General features: G+C 33.9%; 1 long non-coding RNA gene and 1 pseudogene across 2 annotated transcripts; one reads left to right on the forward strand and one right to left on the reverse strand.

Annotated features, from left to right (window-relative positions):
• Positions 1 to 1,283: 1,283 nt before the first annotated feature.
• On the reverse strand, positions 1,284 to 7,329 carry LOC126708308 (DELLA protein RGL1-like; annotated as a pseudogene).
• On the forward strand, positions 3,849 to 6,431 carry LOC126710265 (uncharacterized). 2 transcript variants are annotated; one of them, XR_007649610.1, is made up of 7 exons: positions 3,849 to 4,107; positions 4,214 to 4,240; positions 4,359 to 4,421; positions 4,580 to 4,610; positions 5,109 to 5,158; positions 5,316 to 5,383; positions 6,108 to 6,431. It is a non-coding gene; the product is annotated as an uncharacterized LOC126710265 (long non-coding RNA). The 2 variants fall into 2 exon arrangements; XR_007649609.1 differs by lacking the exon at positions 4,214 to 4,240 and having other exon boundaries at positions 3,853 to 4,107.
• Positions 7,330 to 9,182: the final 1,853 nt, after the last annotated feature.

Here is a 9,182-nt window from a genome sequence, read left to right on the forward strand (position 1 = left end):
ATCCTATTGATCGAAGCGCATCAAAAATTTGAAACCTAGTTGACATATACCTTAAATAAATAAGCTAAGAAGAGGCAACTCAAAAAAAAATCTTCTTCCTCAAAAACCATAAATAAACTAAAGTATTGATTATCAAACACTGACTATTACATACACATTGTATACACTCCTTTGAAATCGTACAAAATGTTAGGACATATGTGTTTCACATGTTAAGAACATATGCCACTATTTTATGTAATTGGTTAATCCTTTGACAAAACACGCTTTACTTGTATTTGGATAGATCTAGAATGTGTTTAATACTTCAAGAAACCTTTATTTCAAGATCAAGTGTTAAAGCCATGCAAGCTTGTCCAAGATTCAAGCTAAGAAAGTGCTTGTCATTAAAACTTGACAGCTAGCATCTATCGAGCTTTAAGAGCTGTTTAAGCCCCATGGCTCGACAGTAGCTTGACAGATAGCTATCTGTCGAGGTTTAAGAAAAACAGATTTTTGTTTTGTTTTGTTTTCTTCCAATCCGTGATTATGTGTTTGAGCTTTCTTTTCTCACAACCTTAGACATATAAAAGGATTATTTTAAAGGCCTTCAAAGGTGACACAAGTTACACAAGTGTTGAGTAAAGTTTGTTCATGCAAATTGTGACCAGAGACAGAATTTGCCCTAGTTCATCTCTCTTGTGAAGAAGCTACTGTGCTTGTGCACTGTAGGGTTTTGTAACCAAACATCTTCTTGATCTTCATCGTCTGGATGAACTGAAGAACTTTGCAGCCAACAACCTTCTCTAGTTGGTGATTGAAGTTATGTATTGGGATCCGTGCAATTGGTTAGTCACCTATTGGAAGCCGTGCATTACTAGGAGAGATCGTCACTACAAAACAAATCCAATTGGGTATTGGGGTAAGGGTTCAACTGTAGGCAGTAGAAGGTACTAGGATTCATTTACTTGTAATCGCTTGTTTTGATAATCAGTGGTGATCTTAAAATCACCCGGTGGGGTTTTTGCCATATTGGTTTTCCCATTCGTAAACAAATCACTATGTCAATTTATTTTCCGCTGCATACTTAGTATAATTGGTGATTTGTTTGTGCTACCACGCACTTTGTACATTAATTTGATTAATTAATAAACTTGGCTAATTAATCACAAGAGGTCAATACGTTTTTGACCTATCACGAAATATGTGCAATAGTGAGTGTGTAACAAGGTTTAACAAAAAAACTGCATCTATTTACATAAACACAAACATACATGCATAGTTGCACACCCTCCATTACTTTGTCAAAGGAACTTCCAAATGGAAAGGGAATGAATTAGGGTTCCCTTCCACCCAACAATAAGACATTTTTCATTCTTATCGAGTGTACAAGGGCTCCAACAAGCAAACCGTTTAACAACCAAACAAGCTTGCACTAAACATGACTCATTTAACCCAATTTTTGCCATTCTAAACCTGGCAAAAAATGCCCTCCACACATCCATCTTCACACTTCGAACTTTCCTTGCTCCACCCTCCTCTGCTAGAATGTTTCTGATCCCATCACTCAAAAGTTTTTCCATTGCCATCCTATCCTTATCATCATTTCGACTCATACAAGTCTCTAGGCAATCATAATATGCACTATGATAGAATAGTGCTTCAATGAAGCGATTCAAAAATAAGGGTGAATTCTGGTTTGCTTCAACGTCAACAACAACCATTATATCTAGACTAAGATTTCTGATCACTCTCATCCAGGGACGGAGTTAGAACTTTGAGTTAAGGAGGGGGGCTTTACTGTTAACTGTGTGCAGCAGTTTCAACCTTTGACTTTACTACAATTTAGCTACTGAGTTTTTTTTTGGTGATGGTAAGAACAAAATTATTTTTGTTTAGAATTTTTTAAGGGGCAGGGTTGTTTATTTTAAATAGAATTGGCTAATTGAGCTTTTTTTTTTTTTTTTTTTTTAGTTTTACTATTGGTAATTTTATTTGTTGAGCTATTATTTTTGGGCTTGTATATTTTGTTTTAGATTTTAGATCTATAAATTTTTTTTATAGTCACTAAAATGAGGAAAATACTAGCGCAACAAACTTTTTTATAATTTATTGATATGATAAGTGGTTACTAGTAAGTAAAAAAATGATGTAAGTGGTAAGCCCATGTGAGAACCAATAAGAATTTCCTACCAAAATAGTTTGTAAAAATGTTGTGAAAAAATTTGTAAGTATAACATTACTCTTAAAAGAATTAATGATATTGTTTAAGGGAAAAATGTAATTTTATAGAACAAAATTGCTAAAATTAGTACATAATAATAATAATAATAATAATAATTTTTTTTTTTTTAAAATTTGAGGGGCCATTGTGCCCCGTAGTCTAAAGGCAGCTACGTCCCTGCTCTCATCACGCTATCTAATCAATCAGACCTTGAGATCATAGTCCAAAGTATATATGGAGCATAAACTATCACAGCTTCGTAATCTTCAATTTCAAAAAGTTCTTCTTGATTATCTTTCATGTCTGACATAAAACTGACTTTAAATGGAAAGGGCAAGTTCAAGGACTCAGCAACACTTACTAACCTCTTCCTTGTCTCATCTATATCCCCATACTTCTTGCCTGTGAATTCAACAGCAGTTATTGTAAGAAGCTCAATTGGGCAATCCTTTCACTCCACGAGAGCCTTCATCAAGACTGTCCAGTGAGCTCCACACCTTATTCCATTATCTAGCAAATGGACTTTAGGTTCCAATGCAACGTTTTCTAGTATGGCTTCAATTCCAATGAATACTGCAATTTGACTGCAAGGCAGTTTTTCGTAAGCTCTAACGAGTGAGGGATTAATACACTTCCCCAGAAATATTTCTTCATATGGCTTGAATTCCTTCATTGGGGCCCTTCCTAATTCTTTGTCGATCCTCTCTTGAAGCGCTTCAGCGAAATGGAATACAACTCTCTGGGCCGAATTAGCTCTAGTTGACGAAATCCATTCACAACGTAATAGCAGTTTGCTTGCACGTTCATATTGCTGATAGCCTACCTTCTCAGCCGCAGCTAGAAGAAGGTGGGCAAGTTCCACATCTCTTGTTTCTTCCTCAGACAAACCCAAGAGAGCAGAACCAAAAGGATGCCAGGCATCCAATAATCATCATATATCTGATTTTGAGTAGAGAATCGAACGTACCTTTCTCCTGCTACCCTCATGATCTCTTCAGTTGACAATTTGTAGCTACCAACCTTAGTTTCAGTACTTGTTTCAATCAATTTTTCACCCTTCAACTTCTTGAACCCACGTCTATAATTTCTCAGGAGCTCTAAAGAAGCTAAGGAATATGGCCATGGAATCTGCTTGATGTGTTCAGGAATTTCTGAATCTTTGGTTGGGATATGTGTGAGCCCTGTACTTTCATGGATTAATTGTGTTGGTGGGAAAAAAGTATTGACACTACAAGAAATCTGGGTTTAGGCGGCGTTTTTTTAGTAACGTTTTTTAATTCGCCGCTATAAGTGGTATACTGTGACGTTTCTGTAAAACGCCGCTAAAGAGTGAGTGTTTAAACGTCGCTATAACTCAAACAATAGCGACGTTTTTGAAAACACCACAATAAGTATAGTTTTAGTAGCGTTTTTCTGGTTTATAGCGACGTTTTCTTAAAACGTCGCTGTAGGTTTAAAGAACACTGCCAGCAAAGTGCAAAAGAAAAAAACTCTTGCCCCACATTTTTGACTTTTCCACACAAACTTTTGGAAAAATTTCATTTCCCACACTTTTTTCACTCTTTTTTTTTTTTTTTTTTTTTTTTTTTTTTTTTTTTTTTTTTTTTTTTTTTTTTTTTTCACTTTGTTTTCCCTTCTTTTCTTTTGTTCACCGTGTCCCACACTCCCAGTTCACTTCTTCTTCTTTTTTTTTTTTCCTCCACTTTATTTTTCTTTTGCTCACTTCGTGTCCCACACTCTCAGTTCTCTTGGTTCTACAGTCTCTCTTCTCCCACGTCTCTAATCTCCAAAGTAGCCACACTTCTTCTCCCTCAAGCCTCCACACATTTTCTCTCCTCCCTTGCCACCCCTAGCCACCGCTGTAGCAACCCCAAGCCACTGCTGACCCACCATTTCTTCAGAGTGTAAGTCTTTGTTTTTGGCTTATGGGTTTACTTTGATTTGATTTTTCTTTAATGGGTATGGAGCTTTTGTACTAATTTTTGCTCTTTTTCTGTTTTGGTTGGAAAGTTTTTGTTGTTCAAGTTTCTTTAGAGTGTAAGTTTTTGTTTTTGGCTTATGGGTTTGCTTTTGATTTGGTTTTTCTTTAATGGGTCATGGAGTTTAGTGCTAATTTTTGCTCTCTTTTTTTTTTTTTTGTTGGAAATTGGTACAGAAAATTCTTATTCAGATTTGGCTGTTTGAGAAAAAGGACCTGAGAATCAAGGGCTGAATGATTGTAAGTTTATGTACAAGTTTGTAAATCTTGTATTTTTTTTTTCTACTTAATTTTTCTATAGATTGTAGATTTCGAATTTTTTTTTTTTTTTTTTTTGTTATTGGTTTTGTGGTTTAGCAAAAGGATCTGAGACTTTATTTTCAATACCATTTCTTCAGGCATTATTTACAACCTAACAATCCATTGGAGGTATGTAAGGATTGTGTTCTATTTGCACCTTAAAATTTTAGTATTAACTTTGCAGTCTTTTTTTTTTTTTTTTTTTTTTTTTTTTTTTTTTTTTATGTTTATAGAATGGTTTATGAAATTAATATAGTCCTATACAATTAATTTGCTTAGGATGTTCAAAATTGGACTTATCTACCTAGGTATTATCCATGACATTCACAATGGCAGCCATTGGAATAAAATTTTGATAATGAGCTCCCTGTATTCATGATTTCATTTAAAAGTTCTAAAACTAAGCTTTTTTTTTTTTTTTTCTTTAACAATTATGTTATGGGATTACAATTATTACTTGATCAGTGGTATTGAGCTATGTTTGTGTGTGTGTGTGTGTGTTATTGTATTAGAAATTGCAATTATTACTTTATATGAAATTATAGTAATTTCTTTATAATCTTAGAAAATTAAGAAAGTTGTGGCTTTTTTTTTTTTTTTTTTTTTTTTTTTTTTTTTTTTGTGCAGGTTCATTTGGTGTTATTGGCCTAGGTGTTGGTGTTTCACTCTTGTCATGAGTATATAATCTCAACTAAATGCTCTTTTTTCTTTATATATATATATATATATATATATTGTTACTAAATTTTCATGCACCATGACTCATTAAAATTTTTTGCAATGGCACCCTTATTTGCCTTAAACATCATTTAAGTGTCCTCTTTTATCTTGCAGGTTAAGCACTCATTTATTGTGATAAGTTTGGATTTTTTTTGGAAAGGTATTTGCTTGGCTTGAGCATAGTAAGTAATTTTTGCTTAAAACTTTGTACTTGAGATGTTGATAATTGTCTTGGAGTGGATTATTGAGTTGGAGCAAGCGAGTGGCTTGCATGGTGCTATAAGGCTGTTTACATTCATATTGAAAGTGTTTATTATTTTTTGAAAATTTGGATGGAAATTTTCATGTGTATTCCTATTTGCTTTGTTTGTGAAGAGTTTTAAAGTTGTCTTGTGTAATCTGATTTGCATGTTTATGAAAATAAGTGGTTATGAAGTTGTTGTATACTATAGGACAAGTTTATGTGTAATCTTCTTTAGATGGTTTTTGCTTATTTCTTAAGAGGTTAAATGCTTAATCCGTTTGTGTGAATGAGGATATTGATAGACTTGATATGGTTTGTTTATTATATTTAAGATTATGTGTAATCCTATTTGCATGTTTATGAAACTAAGTGGTTTCGAATATACTGTGTACTATATTTAAGTGTATGTGTAATTCTACTTTCATGGTTTTTGCTTAAGTTTGTAGAAAGTGAATCGTTATGATAACTTGGAGGAGCAAGTAACCCAAATGATGCAGCTAATGCAAAATAGGCTAAATCATTCTTCAGAAGCTAGACGAGTGTTAGATTTTAATGTTTTAAGAATGTATTGGGTGTTTAAATTTTGAAGTATAGCAACTATTATTTTGTTACTCAAAATGATTTCTTTATGAATTTATTAGATACTTTTAATTTGTATTTAGGGTGGTTTCAGTTTAGATCATCAATCTCCAACTCCTCATAGATCGCAAGCTTCATCCAATCAAGAAACTAGCACATAGCGGTAAATGCAATGTTGCAGTGTTTTATAAGGACTCCATCCCAAGTTGTTTTGAACAACCACATTTATTTTGGAAGTATTCTACTTTGTTTATAATATTGTAATAGTTTGGGTGGTGGTTCTTTTTGTGTAGGTAGACAAGTGTCATGTTACAACCACATTTATTTTAGAAGTATTGTACTTTGTTTATAATATTGTCATAGTTTAGGTGGTGGTTTTTCTTTTCTTTTTTTTTTTTTCTTTTTTTTTTTTTTTTTTTGTAGGTAGACAAGTGTATTGGAATTAAATATATATAGTTCTATATCTATTTGAATCCATGGTTAATGTGTTATTGTGTTAGTTTGGACATTTCTTATTTTTGGACATTTATTGTGGAATATTGATGATCAGGTTGTTATTGTGGAATATTGTGTATTTGGCAAATCATCAGTTTGGACATTTGTTAGTTTGAGCAAGTTTATATAGTAGCATTTTTAATGTTAAAAAATAATGAGCAAGTTTTAGCGACGTTTTACACACGTTGCTAAAACTATAAGAAAATTACTTTTAGCGACGTTTTTAAAAACGTCGCTATAGGACTACTTATTTGCAAGTTGTTGAACGCCATTAAATATTCACATATGGCGACGTTTTTGGAAACGTCGCAATAGACATATAGTGACCAGCCTATTGCGACGTTTTCAAACATCACAAAAGAAATGTCGCTGTAGTTTGTAGCAACTTTTTTGGGTTTTTAGCGACGTTTTACAAATGTCGCCTAAACCCAAATTTCTTGTAGTGTGAAATGAAATTCATCCAATGTCAAATCATTTGACTTGGGTTGTTGGTGCTGTGTTGGTGGGGAAATAGAAATAGTACTGACTACTGAAGTCAAATTCATCCATTATCAAATTATTTGAGGTGGGTTGTTGGTGTTGAAGGTGCTCTTTCAACAACTGTATTCCTTTCTTAGCTGTCTGCTCTTGTTCGAAACCATATTCATTGGAGATAATAGGATTAGCCTCTCCCAATTCTATTCCAAACAAATATTGGTCTTGTCTCTGTTTGAACAGTGCCTCCTCCATCTCAAAGTCTTCTATAGGACTACAACTGCCTTGGACTTCATTGAAATCAAATGGTGTGAAAGTGAAGAAGCTATTAGCCATACTAGAGCAGACAGTCAGAAACTAAATTAGCAAATTTTCACTCTATGCGACACAATATGGTTATCTAGATAAATATTATCGCAAAGATCAAGATTTTTTATACTCTCTAAGTTGATTACGGTGATCGTGGAAATGGTGACGTAAGTTAGCCAAACATAATAAAGCAGAAAACTCATGGCATGGAACGCAACTATGATGTTAATATGTTGATATATCTGTCACAACCAGCGGCCATGAAATGCCAAGGATTTGATTAAATGAAGACATTGTTGATGTTTTCATAGCTAAAACAAGGGAAAGGGTCTAAAAGGAAGGTGAATGCTACCAATAATTAGTATAGTTTTGCGAAAATATGCGAGATATTCTTAAGAATTTCAGCAGCTGGCGTGTTTAGAGGGAATAAATAAACAAGAAAGATAACCTCTTTGGATATCTGCTGTAAAGTACAATGCCATGCTTAAAAAATGGTTTATTACAAAGCTCAGAATGGAAGGGGAAATTGAAGTCCTTTGGAGGATTATTCATTAGTTTTTCATTCACAAACCATGCAATGTTGCCATTTAATTATGGGGTGGCTACGAGATAAAAATATACATACTTGGAATTAAAAAAGTTGGGCTTATCTTTGCTTTTTTTTTTTTTTTTTTTTTTTTTTTTTGGTGCGTGGAAAATTACACTTTACCATTCTAAACTATACACCAGATTACATTTTGCACCTTAAACTATTCGAATGCACACTTCACACCCTAAACTATCATATTTTGCACCTTGGTGTTACTTTTACTATTATGTTAGACAAAATCTTACTGCACATGACAAGTACATGTGTCTTGCTTAGGCAAAACAAGCTTAAAAGACTGAAACACCCCTTTAATCAATTAAAACAAAAGCCAATTTTTTCCACATCTCTCTTTGTCTCACATAATCAAAATACTTACGAATTAAAAACAATCTAATTAGGTAATTAGGGTTTGTACTAATTTAATTAAATTGGGATTTGGATTATTGCTTTAGGATTTCGAAGATTGAATGGTGGTAGATGTGAAGGAGTATGAGGACTATGAGGTAGTATTTTTTAGGCCCAAAGAAGAAGAAGATAAAAAAAAAAAATCCAAGAGAATTTCAAATACCACCTCTGTAAGGTTGAATTTAATCAACCATCTTGTTGGCTTTATTCCATGCCAAATTTGCTTGTAATTTAGCAATTAGTAACCCTGTATTTAGGTGGGAATCATGTAAGGGTAATATGTGAGAGAGTGTGAAGAAATGCTCAAGACTGTGCAGAAATGCTCAAGACTGTGCAGTGAAGCAGGGACTTGCGGCTGGATCTCGTGTGTGGCTCGCAACTTGCAAGCCGCCAGAAGATGCACACGAGTGAAGCATGTAGAGAAGCTGAATCGTCATGCCAGCTGTAACACTACAGGACAAAAAATCTAGACTGGTTATTCAGTTAGCTCGCGGCTTGGACTCGAGACTCAGTCAAGTCGTGAGGTCAAGTCGTCAGTCCACTCTGTTATGGAAAAACTAACTCTTCGCATTCCTTTCTCACTCCAATATAAATACCCCTTATACCCACTAAATATTGAGAGCTTCCAGAGAGAATTTTGAGAGAGAAAACGTAGAGAAAAACAAGATTGACTCATCCACAATCTTTACATAGTGACTCTTCAAATTCCTCAACTCTCACTCTCTCCATTGTTACATCCTTGAGAGGTTCTTTAACCAAATCCTTTTTTCACCATACCCATATTTGTGAGAAGGTTATTTGGTGCTTTGGGAAGCAGTTCAGAAGGAACCAATTCATATTGGTTGATGCTATGGGTTATAACGGAATTCGATAAGCTAAAGATGAA

Source organism: Quercus robur, chromosome 12 (assembly GCF_932294415.1).
Source record: "Quercus robur chromosome 12, dhQueRobu3.1, whole genome shotgun sequence".
In the NCBI taxonomy this organism is placed as follows: domain Eukaryota; kingdom Viridiplantae; phylum Streptophyta; class Magnoliopsida; order Fagales; family Fagaceae; genus Quercus; species Quercus robur.